The sequence below is a fragment of the Bos javanicus genome, chromosome 1 (genome assembly GCF_032452875.1).
Source record: "Bos javanicus breed banteng chromosome 1, ARS-OSU_banteng_1.0, whole genome shotgun sequence".
NCBI classification, from domain to species: Eukaryota; Metazoa; Chordata; class Mammalia; order Artiodactyla; family Bovidae; genus Bos; species Bos javanicus.
Window position 1 is genome coordinate 149,998,097 of NC_083868.1, and position 23,560 is coordinate 150,021,656.

At 46.0% G+C, this 23,560-nt stretch overlaps 1 protein-coding gene across 1 annotated transcript in view; it reads right to left on the minus strand.

Annotated features, from left to right (window-relative positions):
* Nucleotides 1–22,763, minus strand: part of KCNJ6 (potassium inwardly rectifying channel subfamily J member 6) — a 331,426-nt gene extending 308,663 nt beyond the window's left edge. The window contains exon 1 of the mRNA XM_061424825.1: nucleotides 21,740–22,763. The gene's annotated coding sequence lies outside the window, so the exon portion shown is untranslated. The remainder of the gene's footprint in view (nucleotides 1–21,739) is intronic.
* Nucleotides 22,764–23,560: the final 797 nt, after the last annotated feature.

A 23,560-nucleotide genomic window follows, 5' to 3' on the forward strand; every position in this document is an offset into this window, starting at 1 on the left:
AAGAATCTAAAAAAAGAGTGGATGTATATATAACTGATTCACCTTGCTCTACAGCAGAAACTAACAGAAATTGTCAATCAACTATACTCCTACAAAAATTAAAAAAATAAAAATAATAAAAGTTAAAAAAAAAAGGACAGGAAGAGAGTTGAAAGTGGTCTGTGGGCATTGTTGTTCAGTTGCTCAGTCATGTCCGACTCTTTGTGACCCCATGGACTGCAGCACGCCAGGCCTCCCTGTCCATCACCAACTCCCGGAGTTTACCCAAACTCATGTCCATTGAGTCAGTGATGCCATCCAACCATCTCATCCTCTGTCGTTTGCTTCTTCCCCTGCCCTCAATCTTTCCCAACATCAGGGTCTTTTCCAATGAGTTGGCTCTTTGTATCAGGTGGCCAAAGTATTGTGTGGGCAGGGGGTAAACAAACTCCTTGAAGCCTTGTGGGAACATTCAGAGCTTCTCTCTGGCAAGAGCTGGTGTCTAACAGGGCAACAGATAAGCTGACTGCCTTCGGGAAGAATCAACCTGGGCTCTAGAGGCAGTGGGGATACTACACTGGCAAGCACATCCCTGCCAAAAACAGAGGCGCGTGAAGGCAGCGCCTGGAGCAGGGATTTGTGTTTCAAATAGGAAGAGAAGAGGGGAGCATCTAGAGCCAGGACCACAGGGGATTCATCTCCTGCCCAGACTCTGGGAGGAAGGGCCAGCAGGCTGGGATGAATCACAAAGCTGGTAAGGCCGGAAGCTGGTTCCTGTGGAAGCCCGAGATCCACCTGCAGGAACTCCGGCTGGAGTCTGCATCTTCCTGAAGGATGTAAGCAGTTTCTCCATGCTGGGAAGACAGTCCTGGGGGGAACCCAGTTCTCGGCACTCTGGGAAGCTGCGTTGGGTTCAAAAACCTCTTGAAGGCAGCCCTGCAAGGAGGCCTGCTTTGCTGTTCCCTGGAGGATGGCTGAGTGGGGCAAGGACCCATCTCCCATCACTGGGCACCCCTCCCAAGGTGCTGCTCAGCAAGGAGACAGGACCGGTCAGTCCCAGGACCAGGCGAGGACAGTGACTTCCCAGACAGCCACCCCCATGCTGGTGGAGCCATGGGGATGAGGAGAAGCCCAGTCACACTGCCTGCGGCACCAGGGATGACCGGGGCTGCCCACCTCGAACACCAGCCCAGGGCTGCTCACCTCAAACCAGCCGAGGACAGCCCACCTCAAACACCAGCCCAGGGCTGCCCACCTCAAACACCAGCCCAGGGCTGCTCACCTCAAACCAGCCAAGGACAGCCCACCTCAAACACCAGCCCAGGACTGCCCACCTCGAACACCAGCCCAGGGCTGCCCACCTCGAAAACCAGCCCAGGGCTGCCTACCTCACACCAGCCCAGGGCTGCCCACATCAAACACCAGCCCAGGGCTGCCCACATCAAATACAAGCCCAGGACTGCCCACCTGGAGTACCAACTCAGGGCTGCCCACCGCACACACCAGCCCAGGGCTGCACACCTCACACCAGCCCAGGGCTGCCCACATCAAATACCAGCCCAGGACTGCCCACCTCGAGCACCAGCCAAGTACTGCCCACCTCATACACCAGCCCAGGGCTGCCCACCTCAACCCCCCTTGGGTGGGTTTCACACACACGCTCATAGTCAGAGAGAGGCCCTTCAGTGTAGATCACATGGACATGGCCTTCAGGGTGTGGTTTTGGCAGAAGTGGGGCTGGCTGGGGGTTGCCAGGAAAAAGTGGATCTACAAATAAGGTCTATTATTCCTCTGAATTGCCGGTCTTACTAGCAAATAAAGTATTGCTTCCGATACTGCTGCCCAGGTGGCAGCTATTGGTAAAGAACCCACTTGACCATGCAGGAGACGAAAGAGACACAGGTTCAATCCCTGGGTTGGGAAGATCCCCTCGAGAAGGGCATGGCAACCCACTCCAGTACTCTCGCCTGGAGAATTCCATGGACAGAGGAGCCTGGCAGGCTATAGTCCATAGGCTTTCAAAGAGTTGAACACGACTGAAGCAGCTTAGCATGCAACCTGCACTGATACTGCTGTTTAGCTAAACACCAAGATGGTTTTTCTATAAGCAAAGTTGTCCCTTCCCCTGTCTTGCCTAGCCTCTTGCTTTGGCTCACAGTTGTGTCTGGGATGAAAGCTAAGGTCCTGCTGGTGGTGCACTGGCTCCCCTGTGGTTTGGCCCTTCCCCCTCTCCTCGCATCTCCTCCCCATGGCCCCCTCATTGTGCCAAGCCCATCCTTCCCCACTGCCACCTCTAATTGCCCGAGTTCATCAGGTGAGGGGATAGCCTGGCTCCTCTCGCTGGGTTCCACCAGAGTTAGGATCACCACACCTCACCCTGCTCTGGGACAGTGAGCCCACCCCCATCAGCTGTAGCTGTCCTATTCTGCTCCCCCCTCAGTAGGAAAGCCCCTTGAGCAGTACCACTGTGCCTCGGGCCTGGTGGGACCCATTCCCTGTTTGCTGAGAGAATCACCATCAAATGAGAATGTAGATGGAAAACCACTTCCTGTGCTGGAGCTCATGAGAGGGTTTAAGGGAGCATTCCTATTATTGTCGTGTAGTGAAACTTGAATACTGTTCATGGAAAGCTGAACACCAAGAAAGGATGCTTTTGAACTGTGGTGTTGGAGAAGATGCTTGAGAGTCCCTTAGACTGCAAGGAGATCCAACCAGTCCATCCTAAAGGAGATCAGTCCTGACTGTTCTTTGGAAGGACTGATGCTGAAGCTGAAACTCCAATACTTTGGCCACTTGATGCGAAGGGTTGACTCATTTGAAAAGACCCTGATGCTGGGAAAGATTGAACGCAGGAGGAGAGGGGGACAACAGGGACAACAGAGGATGAGATGGTTGGATGGTTGGATGGCATCACCAACTCAAAGGATGTAAGTCTGAGTAAACTCTGGGAGTTGGTGATTGACAAGGAGGCCTGGCATGCTACAGTCCATGGGGTCGCAAAGAGTCGGACACGACTGAGCAACTGAACTGAACTGAACCTTGAATGCTGGGCTGTGTACACTTGCTGTTGTGACTTCTTCATCCTGGCTGCCCTTTAAAAATCCCTTGGGAAGCTCTGATGAGATACCAGTGTGTCAGGGAGGGGGCATCACAAATCTGTTAAATCTGTATGGTTGGGGTGTCCAAGATGGTCCAGAGCATCATTTGTCTGAGTAACTCTGGCTGCTTATTTGAGCCTGGCATCTGTGGTTCTGTTGTTTTTCCTAGAATGGTCATCATGCTGGCTCCAGAGTCTTTACTGGTCATGGAAGATTCCACTCTATATCGGCCACTGCAAAGTGCCTTTTGAGGATTGTTCCCAGTGGATTTAATTTCCTTTAAAATTTTGAAAATGTTGATAATATACTATCCATAAGTCTCTGGTGGCTCAGATGGTGAAGAATCCACCTTCAATGCAGGAGACCCAGGTTCAATCCCTGGGGTCAAGAAGATCCTCTGGAGAAGGAAATGGCAACCCACTCCAGTATTCTGCCTGGAGAATTCCGTGGAATGTATAGTCTGTGGGGCCGCAAAGAGTTGGAAGTGACTGAGCAACTTTCACTTTCACTGGCCAAGTAGACTATGAATGCTACTATTAAAAAACTGCCCTTGGCCAGACAGTTCTCGCTTTCTCTCTCCCCTTCTTTCTCCCTCTCTCTATGTCACCCCCTTCTCTCCACATCCCTCAAGTCTAAAAATTGTAAAATAATTTTGAGACGCTAATATACTCCCACAGTTTTGCTGAATCTCTTAAAGTCTCTTCTAAAGGACTAGTCTAGGACATTCCTGGCCAGTGTGAATGTGGACTGAAGAGTGGATCTCAGATGTTGAAACAGCAGATGAGGGGAAGAGTTCGAGGTCAGATGCCTGGAATCCTGACTCTGATTACAAATCCTGGTGATCAGCCACCCACGTGAACTTGGGTTTGGTTCACCATCTACCAATGGGTTCAACAGGGTGTGCCATTCCTTACTGGGTTCTTATGAGGATCAACGGGCTTAACGATTAGGCTATGATCTCTGAAAACTTGTATCCGTCATCTGAGTTCCACCCCGGGAAAGTTTTTGCCCAATGTCTATATTAGTTGCTTCTTTATAAACGGCCTGGTCTTGCGGTTGAGTGGCTCAAGTGGGCACAGTTTCTGGCAGCTGAGAAAAACCTGCTCCAACTCTTTCAATGTTCTCACATCCAGTGAGGTTGCTTACGTGAGCAGTGGACCAGGGGATTGGAGCCTTGGTAGATAGCCTTTCTGTAGCCTGTAAACAGCCTTTCTGGAGGGCCATTTGGCAAAATGTTAAGAGCTTTAAAAAACACTGACCCTTTTACCCAGCAATTCCATATATAATACTTTATGCCAATGATGCATTCTGATTTGATGTGTACAAAGATGGTTATAATAGTGGTGGTGATGACAAAGAAAGGGAAACAAATGTCCGAAATAAAGACAAAATAGATACACAGTAAATACGTTTTGGAGTCACTTACAATGCAGTCTTCACAATGATTCTCCAATTTATTCAATGATACTGAGTACCTATCACTCTCATATTGTGGACCATGTTTGTGATGCTAGGGATGGGTCAATGCGATGGTTAATTTTATGGGTCCACTTGACTGCACCACGAGGTGCCAAGATTAAAGGTTATTTCCAGGTGTGTCTGGGGGGCGTTGTTTTGGGATGAGATTAATGTTTGAATCGGTGGACTCAGTAAGGTAGATTTTCCAGCCCTTCTCTTGTGTTAGACAGCATCCAGCCCACTGCAGGCCTGGATATAACAAAAGGTGGGGAAAGAAGGGTTTACCCCTGTTTCCCTGTCTCACTGCTTGAATTGGAACATCTCATCCCATCGTATCCTGTCTTCAGAATGAAATGCAAGTTATGAGCTCCCTTCATTCTCAGGCAAGTACAGATCATGTTCAAGAAGTAGCTGGGGAGAGTGGTTTATTAGCAAGGGGGTTAAGGTCCCACCACAGAAGAGAGTGAGGCCAAAGGCATCTACAACCCACCTCCAGGTACTGACTCGGAAAGAAGCTGATGATGTATCAATATTATCAGGAGAGAAAAGCACGCAAGAGAATGGTGTTAAAAACAGTGATCCAGTTTTAGTTACAGACATAAATAAACTCATCTATTTACTGTATGTGCTATTTCCTTCTCTCTCCTCTCTCATTCCTCCCTTCCTTCCTGCACTCTGCCCTTCTGATTTCCTTTATACAAAAAGTTTATTTGAATCTTTACATTTTCCTCCACTGAATGTAGTTCACTGGTACAATGAATAAGTGAGAAACACCCAGGTAAAATAAATTGAGTGTCTTTTATTGTCTTTAGTCAAGCTGTCTGAGCACAGGCTTTGTTAATCTCAAAATTTATGTAGTTTTCTGAATTAGCTATAAACATTCCTGGCTTTGTAGAAATCTTAAAATAATTGGAGAATTAAAATTGGCCAGTTACTTCAAAGGTAAGTGTTAACTCAGAGCAAGAAAAGATTGATTTCCAGAAATCTAGTCACACCCAAGACATAATTTCTCTACATTTCTATTGGTAGGAATTTCACCAGGATGGATCCAAACAGGGCCACTTGTATGGAAACCATACATAAAAAATTGTTATATAAGTTACAAGGTTTTTTAGGTATAAATGTGGAGACTGTCTTCTCTGGTGGCTCGGATGGTAAAGAATCTGCCTGTAATTCGGGAGACCCAGTTTGATCCTGGATTAGGTAGATCCCTTGGAGAAGGGAATGGCAACTCACTCCAGTATTCTTGCCTGGAGAATCCCATGGACAAAGGAGTCTGGTGGGCTATAGTTCATGAGGTTGCAAAGAATTGGGCATGACTGAGTAACTAACACTTTCACTTTCTCCAGATTCATACATAAGCTTCTGTACATTTTGATACTCAGTTGTACCCACATGTATGGATGTGAGAGTTGGACTATAAAGAAAGCTGAGCACAGAAGAATTGATGCTTTTGAACTGTGGTGTTGGAGGAGACCCTTGAGAGTCCCTTGGAGTGCAAGGAGATCCAACCAGTCCATCCTAAAGGAGATCAGCCCTGGGTGTTCATTGGAAGGACTGATGTTAAAGCTGAAACTCCAATACTTAGGCCACTTGATGCAAAGAGCTGACTCATTTGAAAAGACCCTGATGCTGGGAAACATTGAGGGCAGGAGGAGAAGGGGACAACAGAGGATGAGATGGTTGGATGGCATCATTGACTCAATGGAATTGAGTTTGAGTAAACTCCAGAGTTGGTGATGGACAGGGAGGCCTGGCGTGCTGCGGTTCATGGGGTTGCAAAGAGTAAGACACGACTGAGCAACTGAAGTGAACTGAACTGTATCGACGAGGTTCAATATAAAATTCACTGTAAGGTTTTGATGGTTGAAAATGCTTGAAGAATGAGGTGGTCTTGTTTAAGTGAATTATTTGGATTATCTATTCCACCCAGGAGTAAAGAGAATTTAAACCTAGGAGTCCTAGGATTTCAAATTCAGTTGTTAGACATTGTTCTAACCCATGTGCTCACTTCCCTGTGTTTGAGCGTGCTAGGCTGGGCACAGCTCAGCCTTTGATGCTGTGGGTATCCACAGTGCATTTGGGGCATTGTTCTATCCATGTCAAAGAGTAAATAGGTGAAACTTATTTCACCATTAGAGGCTCCAAGGAGTGTCTGCATCCTGAACATCTTCCCTTGGCATTTAAAAAAAATGTAAAATCATTAAACTGCACATTATAATTTTCGATATCCTTTTAGAAGCAGGGGATAGGAAAAATAGCTCACTAATTTATTGAGTTTATTTCCCTGAATTATTCCTACTCTATAGCTGGGAAGTCTGATAGAGAAAGAAGTTCAATAACTCATCTAACAGGGCTCAGTATACGTCAAAACTCAGTCTACAAAATGCAAGACTCAACATTAACAATGATCTCTTAGGCTTCTTGAGAGGAAACGTGTTATGCTTAATAGTATGAGGGCTTAGACCAGCATAGACATGTCAGCAACCAATGACCTGGAAATGACTGAGTTTCAATTTTTATATGACTCAGAAAAGTGAGCATGTGACTCACCTGGTCCCATCTGAAACCCACACTCATCCCTTTCCTCATCCATTCACACAACTGTGTTTGAATGGCAGCCAAAATAGATGTATTTACTCGATCAAGATACTAAGAGAAGAAGACACTCATTCTCTCTTATGTCTCCCCTCTGGCCTCCATCTACAAAATCTGAGTGTTTTATTTCTTGTTCAGGTGGTCTTTACTGAACTTTTGGAGATGGCTACAATTGACTACCTGGGATGATACATTCTGTATTCATCTTCCAAAGAGAGCACTCTTTAAATAGTTTCAACAGTTTCAAATATTTCTATGGACTTCCCAGATGGCTCAGGGGTAAAGAATCTGCCTGCCAATGCAGGAGTTGCAGGAGAAGCAGGTTCAATCCCTGAGTCGGGGAGATCCCCTGGAGTAGGTAACAGCAACCCACTCTGGAATTCTTGCCTGAAAAATCCCATGGACAGAGGAGTCTGGTGGGCTACCGTCCATGGGGTTGCAAACAGTTAGACACCACTGAGCATGCATGCACTGAATATTTCTACTGGAATTGGAAAACTTCAGGCATCATAGAAATCTTATTCAAATATCACATAATGAACAACTCTTCCATGATACACTTAGGGAGAAACACAGAGGGAGTGCAGTGATGTCTAAATCTAGCTCTTGTTTGCAAGAAGGTTAGCGCCTAGCAGAGCAGTAGAGCAGGCAGGGAGTAGTAACAGCCCAGGGAGTGGCTGCATGACAAAGCCCATGGAATGGTCTTCATAGAACAGTGGCCACAGAATGATGCCCATGGTGAGAGGGGCAGGCTCAATCATGACTGCACAACTTTGAATTTCAGTGGCATCTTCCAATATAATCGACATCTCAAATTTAGGGACCAGGACACTGAACTCAAGAAGTCACCTCATTTATCATTTTGATTCACTGAGACGACAGCACAGAAATTACCATCCTTTCCTTTCTAAGCGTTTGTAGGCTGTCAGAACATCTAGTCCAGGCCCATTTCCTTCCTCCCTGTTGGAAACCATGGCCAATTCCCCCTCCCACGGCCTCAGATTCCTTCTCTTGTGCTCAGGGCTTCAAGGCCCTAGTTGATAGTCTTCCTTTCTTTGCCAACTGAATGGGAGTTCTCTTGTCTTTTCTCATGCAATTGGACATTGGTGAAATCTCAGGGATACCGTAAGGGCAAAGAGTGATCTATTTTGTGGTTAGAATCTGAGGCACACATGACTTAACCAGTTCCTTGATGTCTGGAACTGGGAGTCTTGAGAGTCCTTTGGACTGCAAGGAGATCCAACCAGTCAATCCTAAAGGAAATCAACCCTGAACATTCACTGGAAGGACTGATGCTGAAGCTGAAATTCCATCACTTGGCCACCTGATGCAGAGAACTGACTGATTGAAAAGATTGAAAAGATCCCGATGCTGGGAAAGATTGAAGGCGGGAGGAGAAGGAAACGACAGAGGATGAGATGGTTGGATGGCATCACCAACTCAATGGACATGAGTTTGAGTAAACTTCAGGTGATGAAGAAGGACAGGGAAGCCTGGTGTGCTGCAGTCCATGGGGGCGCAAAGGGGGGACATGACTTAGGAACTGAACAACAACAGAGGTTTATTTGAAAATGATTGATAGATTTTGATTAAATTCTCATCTTCCAGACTAGTATCGTGTGTTATCACAATGTCATTTTTTCTTGTCTAGTGGCTCTAAAATCCAGGATTTACACACTTTATGGGAGGGCCATGGTGGGCTTCCCTGGTAGCTTGGACTGTAAAGCGTCTGCCTACAATGCGGGAGACCCAGATTCAATCCCTGGGTTGGGAAGATCCCCTGGAGAAGGAAATGGCAACCCACTCCAGTATTCATGCCTGGAAAATTCCATGGACCGAGGAGTCTGGTGGGCTCCAGTCCATGGGGTCGCAAAGAGTCAGACACGACTGAGCGACTTCTCTTCGCTTCACTTCACTTGGTATTGTTTTGGAGATTAGATGATTATTTACAACCAGGAATTTTCAGGGCATTTATTCTTTCTGACTGTGAATTCCAGATAATCGCCGTCATTACCAAGTGCCCAACATAACCTGTTTTGTTCTCCCCACGACAGCCAAATCTCACAAAAGATTCAACATGGCTAATTTAAAATAAACTCCACTTCTGCACATAACAGGAACGAAGAATCGAGATTCTTATATCCACAGTGTAGACGGAAGGAACTATTTTGCTGAAACATAAAATTGGCTGAAATAAACATATTGTAGTTCACTATTTTTACCATTTTGAGGTCTTGTAAGAATGATCTTTACTCTTTTTACAGTGGTAAATCTCATCGACACCTGGCCTTGTGCTGAAGGGGGCCAAGCCACTGAGGCTATTCCCAAAGGAAGGTGGGTCCACACAAAGCCCAATTTATGTTTACTCTTTGGTGACAGCTCAGTGAGAGGTCTGAGTTAGTGACAGGCTACTGAGCGGCAACCCATCTAAAACCCCATGTTTCCTGGGGGCTCCATTCATGCTGTTCAGAGTGAGACTAAATCCCCAGTGATTTCCATCAAACCTTTAGTGAGTTTTACTCCAAGGGCAGAGAAAACCGTGGGATTCCAACATACATGACAAGGAATGACTATGAGATGAATATCAAGCAACACTGTTTTTGCAAACGAGAAAGGAGTCAAAGGAGTTCTTTTTTCTCTCTGCTTTGTATCACAAAATAGCAAGGCCCTGGCAGGATTAACAAATCCCCCATATGTAACTGTGGGCATCCTTGTCCTCACGATGCCTCAGGAATGACAAATTCCCAAAGACACATTTTGGAACGCTGCAGCCCAGCGTTTGCATGTGAAGGTGATGACAACCACGGAACCGCAGCTCTCAGCTCAGCCTCCTTCCCAGTTGTGTTATTTACCTACCGGAACAAGCTTGACACTCCACACCTGGACTAGGGCCACATGCAATCCCTCTTGCTCATGGAGTACATGATTTTGGAGCTTTCTTTGGACTGAAGCCATCATCAGCCTGGTCTCTCCACTCATGAGTGATCTAATTTCAGCACCACTGATGGCGCTCAAATGGGACCATTTCTCTGTTGGGGGTTGATAATTCTGAGTCAAGATGCTAGGTCTTCTTCCCTATCAATGTCCAGCTGTTTCCAGTATTTCTTTTCAAGTTTGCCTTGCCCAAGGCTGACAGACGAAAGTGACAAAGTAAAATCTGTATGCTCCCCTCTGCCCCCCAACCAAAGCCACTCCTTGAGATCTAAGACTCAAGGTCCACGCTGATGCCTGGTCTCTATTTTCTCCATGGCGTGGTCCACCATAACCCTGCCTGCCCAAACCTCACTGCCCATACTTTCTGCATGCAGACTGATTTCTCATTTGAAAAGCCTTTCCTTTCCTGTTTCCCCATCAAAATCCCACTTCTTCAAAGATTCCTTTACCTTTCACCATATTCTTGGATGTTTCCTCTTGTTACTAGCTTTGGTTAACATCCCCTTTCCTTACTCAAAACCTAGCACTCTCTTGTTTAAAGCTATGCTTCTTTGTCTTGTACAGTACTGTTTAATTGATGATACTGTTTTTGTAAAGTCTAATGCCTGTGAGCGCTGAAATGGGGATGCTTTTCCCCTTTTCTTTCCTTGTCTTCTTTCCAGGTGATAAATGGTATATTTCCTACTATATCAGTTAAACAAAGGATGTCACCATCATCCAACATGAGCCAGTGACTCCTGAACAAACGCAAGGCTGAAAAGTATCTGCCATCTAGTAGCCATCAGCCTGAGGCTACTCCCTAGGGTGAGCCCTGAGGAAACTCAGGATGTGAAAACACAGGATACTGGCCCCAGGTATGTGAGGTGCATATCAAAGAAATGATTTCAGTGAGTCCAGACTCTTGCATCTTCCCACATGTAGAAAAGCTCCAAGTTCCTTAACTTGGGATACCTGGTTTTCTTTAATCAACAATCATTTCTTAATGTTCCAACTACTTGCCCTTTGCTGTCAAACTCCTATACATCCTAGTTCCTTCCCTCACCTCCTTGGAGCAACTTCTCAGAGCTTCCTGAAACACTGCCTTCCAGGCTGAAGTCCTCATTTTGCCCCAAATAAAACTTAACTTGCAACTCTAATATTGTGCAAATTTTTTTCAACACAGAGTAAATAGTCTTAAAGATCTGTTGACTGACTGGTTCAGGGCACCATGATAATCCAGGGGGCAGCTATTAAAGGTCAATGTCTGGAAATACACAGATGGTCAAGAGATGTTTTAAACAAAAGCAAATGTTACAGAACTATAATTATTCTCCCCTTGGTTGCACGAAGGTTTGCCATGATAAGCCGGCTATTCAATTTTTTTGTACTGTGGCTTTTCTCCAGAGTACACCATTTTAATTTCTTGATAGCGTCTTTTATTTAAAGGATAATAGATGAGACTATTAATTTAATGTAAGAACTAAAACCCTTCTGGACGGATTATCTGGAATTCCAAAAGGCTGAGCAGTTTATTTATATAAAGAGAACGGTAGAGAAGCCCTTGCTTTCTGCCCATAATCTTCTCCACTTAGTGTGGATGCTGCATATTTTTATCTGTTGGAACAAAAGCCTTTTGTTGTTGTCTCTTCCCCCTGGGCACTGAGACCCTGCAGAGGAAGGTAAGGCCAGGCATTCCGTCTCCGGTTGTGACTTTGCACAGTTCTCAGGTGAGCACCCATGTGGAAGTCTTCACTATGGGAAGAAGCCTACAAGAGGGGCAGTGTTTGAGAAGAACCTAAGCCAGCCGTTCTTAGCATCAGTGTGTGTTTGACTTCTGGAGGAGATAGGCAGATGGTTTGCTCCATCCCCAGTTTCTGATTTAGTGGGTCTGGGGTGGGCTTGAGAATTAGCATTTGCAAGCAGTCGCGCTGGTGATACCATTGCTTCCAGTTCCGGGACACAGTTTGGGAACCACTGACCTAAGCTGCCTTCTGCGAGCTCTGGTGCTTCCTTCTGCCCACAGAGATCCACCTGGGGCCAGAAAGGAGCCAGGAGAGGGGCTTAGCTGCTGATGAGAAAGAGGGCTGCCTAACGCAGTCTCCTCAGTGGAGGAATCCCTTTGTGACAGCGTGTCTGTAACAGATGCGCTTCACTTGCTTCTCTGCATTCTCTCTCCTTCTGTGTCTCACTGCGAGGGGCCTGCTCACCCCAAGAGGGTGACTATATATTTAGGGTATTCACTGGTGAGTCTTCAAGACACAGCCTAAAAGGAAGGGGTCCATTCCTTCTTTGTTATTATTGAAACTGGATTCCTTAAGAGTAGGGATTTTATGTTATTCACACCATGTTTTGCACAAAAGAAATGTCTGTAAATCTGAATCGTACTCTGGCTGATGTCACTGGGGTCCCTACACTGTAAAGAACTTGGGGCTTTTCACAAATAAGAAGGTTCAGGGTGCTGTGTGTATATGTGTGTGCTCAGTTGTGTCTGAGTCTTTGGGGGCCCATGGACTGTAGCCCACCAGGCTCCTCTGTCCATGGAATTTTCCAGGCAAGCATACAGGAGTGGGTTGCCATTTCCTCCTTCAGGGCATCTTCCCAACCCAGGGATCGAACCCATGTCTCTTGCATCTCCTGAATTGGCAGGTGGATTCTTTACCACTAGGGCCACCCGGGAAGCCCCCAGAGTGCCATGAGATACCTCCAAAGAGGTATTTCACGTCCTACCTGTTGATTGCAGATAGAGAGGCCCTGACAACATCAATCAGGTGCATAAGTCTTTTCCGTGAGTTACGAGGCCCATAGATACAGCCTCACCACGTGGTCCCTACATTCCAGGCCTGTTCTCACCGACCACATATTCTGTGTGTGGACTGAAATGTCACTTTGGAGAAATAGACTCCTTTCTCTCTTAGAGAAATGATGGTTTCCCCATAAAATGCTGGCCTCATAGAGTGACCATCATAGCCTACTCTATGGACCTCATGGAGGTCCAGTCTGATCTGTGGACCAAAACTGTAGGTCATCACTGCCCTCATGGGACCTGGAAGCTCTTTGCACTGGTAGAGACTTTAAAACACAGGCAGCACGACGATCGCACTTCTTGGCTCCTCCCTCCTTTGCGCCTTCCAGGGATGGGGAATTCAGAGCGGTGCCAGTGGAGAGAACAGATCGTATGGGCCCTGCCTAGCTCTGGCTACAGAACATTCTTTCTTATTCTGAATGAAAACATGTCACTTTGTAACTTCTACCACGAGTCCTACTTGTACCTGTAGAGGCCAGCAGAGCAACTCTAGTCTCTTCATCTTCAAATATCAAGATACCTGAAAATGACCTTCCTGCTCCTCAGTCAAGAATTCTCTAGGAGAAATACCCACAATTCCTTCATCTGTATCTTACTTTACATGGTTTAGACTTACCTATCATCCTAATTGCACCCTCTGTAAGCCACGGAGTCAGGTTATATCCCTTCTAGGTTGAAATGACAGGAGCTGGTGAAACAGCAGGACCCTATGATAATTGCCCCGCCCCGCTCCAAGTCCTCAGCCTGCCTTTTGGTCTGGTAAAACAAACTTTGGCAAAAAAAGTAAGTTTAATCAGGGAAATGAGAACACACAGAAACAAAAGAAAACACTCAAAAGAGATCCAATATAGTTTAGTCATTAGGCACAGTCGAGGAACTTTAGTTCCTTCTCAAGGGCTACAGATAATATTCTGAGCCATATCTTGTGAGCTGTCTTATAGATACTGAAACCCTCACCAGGTGGAGAAGTTAGCTACATGATGACCAGACTGTAGCTGTGATATAAGCTGCCATAAAAATGGCCTCAAAAAAAGGAAAAACACCGACCCTGGAACTGAAGATTAACTGTACCTAAAACCATCAAGACAATGCTGGTCAGACCACTGATGATCAACTTCAAGATGATGGTCAGAGCTGACTGTCAGTTTCAAGATGACTTCTGGATGTAGCCCCTTCCCTCTGTCTGTAAATGCTCTTGCCCACTGATTGTCAGTGAGGGGGGAGTCAGCCTTTGGACAGAAGTCTGCCTCCCCTACCAGTTGCTGGCATCCAAAATAAGACCAACTTTCCTTTCCACTTTCCTGACCTCTTCATTGGCTTTTGAGCAGTGAGCAGCCAGACCCTACTTTTGGTAACAGCGGTAGTGAAATAATGCCTCTTCTCAAGGATACTCAAGTCATTAAATACAAGTTCCACTGTGAGATGTTATTCACCTTGCAATGGTAAGATATTTACAGTGTTCATGAGTTCCCCAATCCAGGATAACTGCCCCATAGAAGGATGAACAGGGTGTTTTCACATATTAACGGTGGGTGTTTACTGTTTCAGTGGCAACCTTGGCCCTGCCTGAATGCACCAGGGCTTTGGCACCTTGGCTGGAGAAACAGAACAATACAAAAGAGCTGGAAGCATTATGGGTCACCACCATGCTGCTTTCTCACGCATCTCCTTCTGACATTTCTCTTTTTTGAATGTATGAAAAAGTGAAAGTGTTAGTGGCTCAGTCGTGTCCAACTCTTTGCAACCCCATGGACTATAGCCTGCCAGGCTCCTCTGTCCATGGAATTCTCCAGGCAAGAATACTGGAGTGGGTAGCCATTCCCTTCTCCAGGGGATCTTCTCAACCCAGGGATCGAACCCAGTGTCTCATGTTTTCCACCTTGGCAGGCAGGTTCTTAACCACTGGTGCCACCTGGGAAGCCCCTAAAGTCAAAAGATCCCAACTAAAGTCATGTCGATGTATGGCAAAAACCACCACAATATAGTAAAGTAACCATAAATTAATTGATTAAAAAATACACCACTGAAGAAAGATTCAGGGGCTCAACAAAACACTATTTTCAGCCAGGGATCTTTTCACCACTGGGACAAATCATCTCCTCTGCTCCACTCTATTCCTGACCCATACTAACTATATTTCTTTGATATCAGACATTTATATTACAGTAATCAAATCTGCATGCTTAATATTGGGTATATATGTCAAAGACTCAAATGTGTTCACCCTACCAGTTTGCCTTCCTCCTGGGCATAGAGATAAACTGCCGTTTCCAGCTACCCTTGCAGGTAGGTGTGGTGATGCAATATGGGCAAGACTGAATTACTTCCAGACTTGTACCACTGAAAATCTCGCGCATAGTCATCTATCCCCCCTTTCCCTATCTGCCAACTGCATATCAAATGCTCAGGGGATCGTGGAAGCCAGGTGTTAAAGATAAATAAGTGTGCATCACCCTGGGTGCTGGTATGGTCTCTGCCATTAGATTCACACGGATGAAAAATAATCTTCTATTTTGCTAAGCAGCTGTGATTTAGGGACTTTCCCATTGCAGCAGCTATCTAATTAATAGAGTTCACGTAGCCTCATTGAGGATGAAATTTAATGACACATTGTTAGAAATAAACAACAGCATCTGCTGCTGATATAGTGACTGCTTTGTTCTGGACATTGCGCTAAGAACTTCACTGTCACATTCATCCTCGTAATATCTCTGAAGTAGATATTATTATTACGTCCCCTTTACAGATAGGCAAACCAAGAGCTCGAAGTAGAGCAGGGTCACTCAGTTAGTGCCACGGATTATACCCTGTCACCAGGTATCACCGTCTTCTCTCTAAGAAGATCCTACATCTCCACCTGTTGCTATGTGACTTGCAGTACCTCTGGATGGGAGAAATATACATCTCCATCTCCACGTCATTGACCATTGGCATCGGCATGGCACGTGGCTTGCTTTTGGTCAACGGACTGTGAGCGGATAACTTGTGTCATATCTGGGCAGGACTTTTAAGAGCCATTGCGTAAAGTGGCATTCTCCTTTCTCTCTGAAAATGGAATGGAAAGTTCCAGATCAGACGGGTCCTTTAGCTGGGATTCCAGAATGAAGAAGACCCGAGGGGCAGAGTCACAGCTGACCAGCAAAGGCATATAATTTGGGGGAGAAATAAACTTTGTTTTGTTAAGTCACTGGGAGCTTGGAATGGTTGCCACTGCACCAAACCTGGTAAAAGCTGACAGATAAATCTAGAACTTGATGCAAATGCAGTTAGTTAGATACCAGAGTCTGTGCTTTTCACCACCAAACAACACCTCCCAGACACACTGTCACACGTGCACACATTCCTGTCGGATGATATGATGTAAATTTACAGCATCATTAAAAAAAAAAAAGTTATGCTCTCATTCTGGGTAAGAATGCCTGTAAGTTTAAAGAGCAGAGGGCCAAAGCATGAGGATTGAAACTTAACTTGCAGACTTTCTCACAATGCACATAACACGTTCAGTTTCAGTCCCCCTCCCAATCACACTAAAAAAAAGAAAAAAAATTGTTGGCAAGGATGTGGATCTTATTGATTCATTTGCTGATTCACTTTGTAAGGTTTTCACATTGGTAACCACACCTCTGTGACGGGGAGTTTGGCAGTGAATAGTACCCAAAGTCTATCCACTGAAAGAGCTGCCAGTTCTGTATGGTCCTTGGTCCTAAGCGCACGCGTCAAGAGGAACCCGGGATTAATCCCGGGATTAATCTGACCTGGATTCATCTGTAAAAACATGAATTAAACAGCCATTTCATTAGAAATTGGGGTTAACTTCATGCATTGTAAGTAGGAAAGCTGATTGATGGTCTTAATGCCTCTGGACAAAAGAGATTTGAATGGTTGTGTGAACATTGTGCAATGAGAAAAGTCAGCCTCTGGGGTTTTGTTTAAATAACTATTCAATTCAGTAATAAATAAATAATTGGGTATCTACAGTTGATTAGCAGGTATGGTTAGATCAAAGCCATAGTTTAGGCAATACTGAATATTCTTTTTAAGATAACATTGTCCTTCTTTGTTGGAAGGAAATAATGTTGTATTATTAATTAGTGCCAGTAAAATGTTATCAAGTATGGGTGTATTATAGTCCTTTGTCAGAAGAGAGTCAGAATACCATTCGGGCACTAACTGCAGTTATCATGATCTCTTCTTTCTATAGGGTTCTGATTATTTCTAGGACAAGTTATTTTAAATATATTTTAATATGTATTTTATCCCAAATTACTTTATGGTATTTTTCTACCTCCTTAAATACCTTAAGTATAATGAAGGGAAAATAATCTGAATTCAACAGAAGTGTCTGGATAATTTTTCAACTTTACCAATTCCCCTTTGATTGATACTACCAAATTTAATAATTTTATAAAAATCTGGTTGAACCAATTCTTTCTTGGTACTTAAATGACAATTATTGAAAATAAAAGAAACAATGAATGCCATCTTAGTAAGCCAAATCCAAATTTGTTGAACTTAAACATCTCTGTTCCACCAACCTTAAAGTTCTGATGCAATGAACTTAAAAAAAAAAAACAAAACACCTTGCTTTGAAAAGTACCATCACTTTAAATCTGGTTAAAATAAATAAATAAATAAATAACTGCCTTCTCTCTGAGCTCCCTTCCTCCCCCTTGTTCTGATTCTCTCTGGCCCATTTCCCTTATTAACCAATATATTATTCACGTATCATTTGGTTAAGGAATAGTTAGTGATAAAAAGAAAAGCTTTATCTTGCCTACCTGCTCATTTTGAAAAAGAGGGTTTATCTTGTTTTCAAGAGAATTCATTTTATCAACATTATTAAACCCTTGAAGAAAGTAACATTTTCTACTTAATGGGGTTAAGCTTCCATAAGGCTGTATTTACTTTCTCAAGAAAAAAATGAAGTGAATGGGGTTAAGCTTCCATAAGGCTGTATTTACTTTCTCAAGAAAAAAATGAAGTATAATTTTGATATACACTGTTGTGTTAATTCCAGGCACAGAGGAAAGTGATTCAGTTCGGTATATGTTATATATACACATACATATGAATATATATGTATACTCTTTTTTTCAGATTCTTTTCCATTGTAGGTTATTACAAGATACTGATGTAGTTCCCTGTGCCATACAGCAGGTCTCTGTTGTTTATCTATTCTATATTAATATAAATATTTCTTAATTCCAAACTCCTAATTTATCCCTCGCTCCCCTCTTATTTTTACTAATTTTTAATTTCCAATGAATTTCTTATTGCTTATTAAACAGTTATTCTCATGTTTTATTTTCTCTTTTATCCTGTAAACTAAGGGTAGTTTGTGAGAATAGGGAAGAATATGAGAGTGAATAGAAGCAATGCTATGTACTCAAAGGAAAGAGCCAATGCCCGTCCCGCATATTAAACAAACATCTAGGTCATACAAGTGAATATATTACACTGATGTTCAGGAAATACCCGGGTGAGGTACCAAAATTATATAAACAAATTACAAAACAGCTCCAAGTGTGCTGGAATAAAATTAAGTTGCTCTTCTTAACAAATCCTACTTGAAATGGGTAAGCCAATTATTTGGGATATGCCACTGACTGCCATCAGGACATAATGACATTTTGCTCAGCAATTAGCCATCCAAGAAGGAAGCAAACCACAGTCTGGTAAATAAGCACTGAATACATGAACATGGAATCTACCAGAACTAAGGATGATTGAACAATTTCACCCAGTTCATTTATGTTTCTGCCTTTTAAAAGAAAAATTAATGAGAGAAATTCAACTTTACTAATAATTTATATTCTTATCTGACTTTATCATCATAAGTAACATCCACTTTCTGCTGGTGAGATCAGATGAAGCAAAGACAGAGTAATCTGCCTTGTTTCAGCCCCAATAATACTCCACACATCACTTCTTTCTACTTTAGGTAGTAGGGCTTCTATACATTCAGCTATAGATAAACTAGTCAATATCCATCAGGAATGAAATGTAAATGGAGTGTAATATCTCACACTTTGCCCAGATTTGGAACAGACTGCTTCCATTTTCACTAGCAATCACGAGAAAATAAAAAAGACTGGAAAGTATAAACACACTGCTTTATCCAAGTCATGAGTGCTCTGCACAGCTCATCTTTGGAAAGCAATGAAATGCCCAACAAGGAAAACCAGGATACATCTTGCTTACCTTCCTAAACAACAATCCAGAACTAGCTCAAGACCACACACGGATAAGAGCATCCTCAAAAGAGAATGACATCCAAGGGAATTGCGGATTCTTTACTAGCATTTCCATCCAGTTGTCAAACCTTGACTGGGCTCTGCAACTCAAAGTGTGCCTTGTAACACCTGAATGCCCTCCTTTAACAGCTTCCTGTTCAAAATGGGACTGCCACCCTGCTCTACTGATTTTCCTTATCAGAATCAGTCTGGGGGAAGGTTGTGTGAGGAGCTGGTACCAAAATTGAGGAGAGGAGGACAGAGACCAGTCTTGCCTACGGTGAACACAGAACGACGAGAGGAACTTACCCGTTTCCCCTGTATGAATGCTGAAATGGAAACGGAATGGCAATAATCGTCCCCTCTGGCACAGTTTCTTCCTCGTTTCTATTAAGAGAAGTGACTCCTCCTCTGTTTGCTATGCCTGCAACCTTAGAGATGTAGTTGCTCTGCTCACACGCTGACTTGAAGTTAGACACTGGATCTCATCTCACAGACGCACCTGGATTCCCTTTCCTGGAGCTCACCAGCTCTGCTGAGAAGTCTACCGGGTCTGGGCTAAGAGTACACTATTTCTCCACCCTCCTGGTTCTCAGGACCCCTAGACAGCAGTTGGTTAGCTGGTATCTCCCTGGCCACAGTGCTCCCTTTCTGCCCTCTACGCCCGACAAAAGTTAGAGAGAGAGAGGGTGAGGAATGAATGAACGCTTTTGAAGCAAAAGGGACTTGGTTGAAACTAGGCAACTCTCATCAGGGACTGATTTGTGGCTTGCGCGCATGTGTGTGCGTGCGTGTGTATGTGTGTGTCCCTTTCCTTCCCCGAGGGTGGGATATCCCCCATTCTCAGCTCAGCTCCGATCCTCTGCTGTTTCAATGTTCTTTGAATAGCTATTCTGATGCACTGCCATGCGTGAAATGGATGATTTGCAAGCTTCTCTGTCCCACGCAATTCCGTGGATAATCATATATCCAGATTCTGCACGGGCAAGGGAATCGGTCTTTAATGGAAAGGGATTGACTTCCCACGACGAAAGGAACGAAAAGTGTTCTCTGGGGAAGCGGGTCGGGTTGTGGGAAGCCTGCCGCCTGGGCTCTGGCCTTGGTGCTGAATGCGAAACCCGCTGCCCAACCGTTTCAGCGTCCCCGGATCAACTTTGGGAGATTTGATGGGGCCCGGCTAGTTCTAGACAGCCCCTCGCAGGCTGCCGGCTGGGAGCTGGGCAAAGCCTATGCCCTGGGACCCTCCGCAGGACACTTGGCTCCCTTATTTCTTTGCTCCGATCTGGGAAACTTTTGTCCAACGTTTATTTGTAACCGCAGCCGCTTTCCTCCCTCCCACCTGGGTCGCCATGGAGACTTGAGCTCTTCCTCTCTTTTTTTTCTTCTCCAGGCAAAATGGGCGAAGCTTAGTTAGCACAGCCCTGACTGTAGCAAGCCCCTTCTTCTTTTTAAGCAGCTCCTGGGCATCCCTCTCCTCCATTTTCCAGCAGAAGAAAGGTAGGGAATGGTGCTGGCTGAAACGTGGCATTGTACTCAGTTCTGTGGGGCCCCTTTTGATCAGCAGACTTTGGATAAAAGCAGTCAGTAGACATGCTAACCTAATGATAAATCTCCAACTCCTGAACACTGGAGTTTCATCCCCCACCCCCACCCCCCTTTCTCTTTTGGGAGTGGAGGCAGGATTCTTCAGAAAATTCTGGTATTTTGTTTCTCCACTAATCTCACCCCATTACTGTGGCTGTGTTTGTCAAGCTATGTTTCCTCCCTAAGAGCCTCTCCATATTGAACCTGGTACAAGAGATGTACCTGTGGATTGACTCAAAGGTTTTATTGGGTTTGGGGAATACTAATGCTATTTCTGCTAAAAACTCATTCAAGCTTAATGTCTTGATGCAAATGAACATATACCCAGGAGGAAGCAAGCCAGCGGATTCACCCAATCCCCTAAATGCAGTAAACATCTCATTTTTATCATTTAGAGGTTTTTTGTTGTTGGTGGTGGTTTTTCCCTCTTATAATTACAAAACAATTCAGCTTACTTCTGGGGAGAGCTTCCTATCACTGTTGCTAGTCATTATATCACAGCTCTGGTTATACTGATTGAGAACAGTTGGGAGTTGTTTCCCCTTCTCTGTTTGTTTCTCCCCACCCCTCACTTTTTCTTTCCCTCCTTCTCATGTTTCTCTTTCTGTCTCTCCCTCTCTCTCCTCCTCTCCTCTAGGCAAAGAACAAGGATACAGCTTTCCACAAAGACGATGGGCTTCTCCCAACTGTGAATGACTACATAGCAAGCCACCCCTGCCAGTCCGTCCCTGCATTTCATCTTTGCCAACGGATGTTGAAATGATGTCTGTAATCACTGACGGGGTTTCTCCGAGCTCAGAGCATGCAGACCCCTCCTCTCCCCGCACCCCCCCGCCCCCCTTGAGAGTTTTCAGTCGCTAATGAGAACCGTATGAAACAGATTTCCCTTCTGTTATGTAACCTGCTTCTCTCTCGCCTGTCCCTTGATTTGGGCATACCCCGTTTCTCATCAGAGTGGAGATGCATGCAGCGGCGGAAGCTGGGGAGGGGGAAGTGGGGACCAGAGGGCACGAAACCTCTTGCCCAGGTCGCTGCTAGCTTCTCGCCTTCTAGCAACTCAGCGCACCGCTTACCTTGCTGCGGACTGGGTGGCTTCATTCAATCATGATCTTCTCTCCTGGAGCGGAGCAAGCTTTAATAATTCACTTACACGATGGAGAGCGAGGGGAGGAAAAAAAAAAAAAGACAAGGAAAAAAAAAAAAACCCACAAAACAAACCCGGGGTTTTCAGATGGTCAAATTTCACATCGGCCCCGGGAGGCGGTTAGGAGACTCCATTCTCCTCGCGGTGCAGCCAGCTCCGGGTCTAGCTTCCAGGTTCCCGCGGGTCCCCACCCCTCCGCCCGCCCAGCCTCTCCGGCCAGGTGCGGCCGGCCGTCTTGGAACTGGCTCTCTCTGGCCGCGAGCGGAGAGCCGGGCTGGGCGCCTGGGGTGCCAACCGAGGGGCGGAGGGGTGTGCGATCGAGCAGGGGCGGGGGAGGGGGGGGGGCGGAGACCGGGTGGAGAGAGAGGGAAGGGGAGAAAAGGCGAGAGTGGCGGAAAAAAAAAAAAAAAAAAAAAGAATCCCTGGCTAGGAGAAAAGTGCTGGACCACGCAGGGAGACGTCATGAAAGCCGCAGATTCGAAGAATGGTCCTCAGTTCCAGGCGGCTGGCTGAGCCCGGCTGGCAGCGCACGAAGCGATCAAAGCGAGCGCAGCGCCGCGCGCTGGAGGCAAAGCGGCCGCACAGCGCTTTTCCGGAGAGGCGGGGGGCGGGGGGCCCGGGGTGCGGCGGGGGGCGGGGCACGGCGCGGGAGACCCGGGAAAGCCCACTCGCCGCCCCTTTTCATCACCCGCGCAGCGCCAGATTGCCCGGATTAGCGGGGGTAGAGGGAAGCATCTCTCCGATGCGCCCCCCCCCCCACCTCCGTCCTTCCCAAATCCCAGCCAATGCGGAAACTGCCAAGGCAAACCCCACCCCTCCAACACGAAACTGGGAAAGTGGGGCGCTCGAGGTCCGGGAGGGTTAGGGTTAGCCTCCGGTTCCCACCGTTCCTCCTAAGCTGTCTTAAGTTATTCTCGGAGATAAAGCCTGCAAAGCAGGGAAGCCGAAGCTCGAAGCTCGGGGCTGGGGGGTGGGGTGGAGAGGGATCAGGGTTTGACTTCGGGTGGGGAGGGGGCGCCCCTTCTTTCATGCTTTTGTGACATCAGGGAAAATAGTCTCTTGTCCCTGGTTCCCTCTGGGCTGGGATGGCGAGGCACCCCCGGGGGGTGGGAAAAGGGGGACGGGGAAGCAGGAGGGCGCACCTTTCCCGTGGCCGGGAGGGGGCGCATTGAGAGGTTGCGTGCCAGCCGAGGGGCAGCGCCCCCAAAGCGTGCCCCGCCCAGACCAGCCGCTGCCCCACCCCTGGCCTTGTCCAGATGCTGGCTCTGCTCTGTGGCACCAGAGGAAGAGAAGGCGACTGTGGGCTTTTTCATACGTAATCCGGGTTGCCATCAAAGCTGACTTTGTCAGGTCCTGCACCACCGCCTCCCCACACCTTTAGAGTTTTAACTTGCTTTGTATGGTTATTGAAGAAGGGAATGGCAACCCGCTCCAGTATTCTTGCTTGCAGAATCCCACGGACCGAGGAGCCTGGTAGGCTACAGTCCATGGGGTCGCAGAGTCGGATACGACCGAGTGACCATCACTTAACGTGTATGGTTATTCCAGGGAACACCTCGAAGTGCTTCCCTCAGCAACCCTTCTTTTTTCTCAGATCTTTACAAACAGTACTTCCACATTCCCAAAGCCTTTCCACGCAACTTGGTTCAGTTCAGTTCAGTCGCTCAGTCGTGTCCGACTCTTTGTGACCCCATGAATCGCAGCACGCCAGGCCACCCTGTCTATCACCACCTCCTGGAGCTCACCCAAA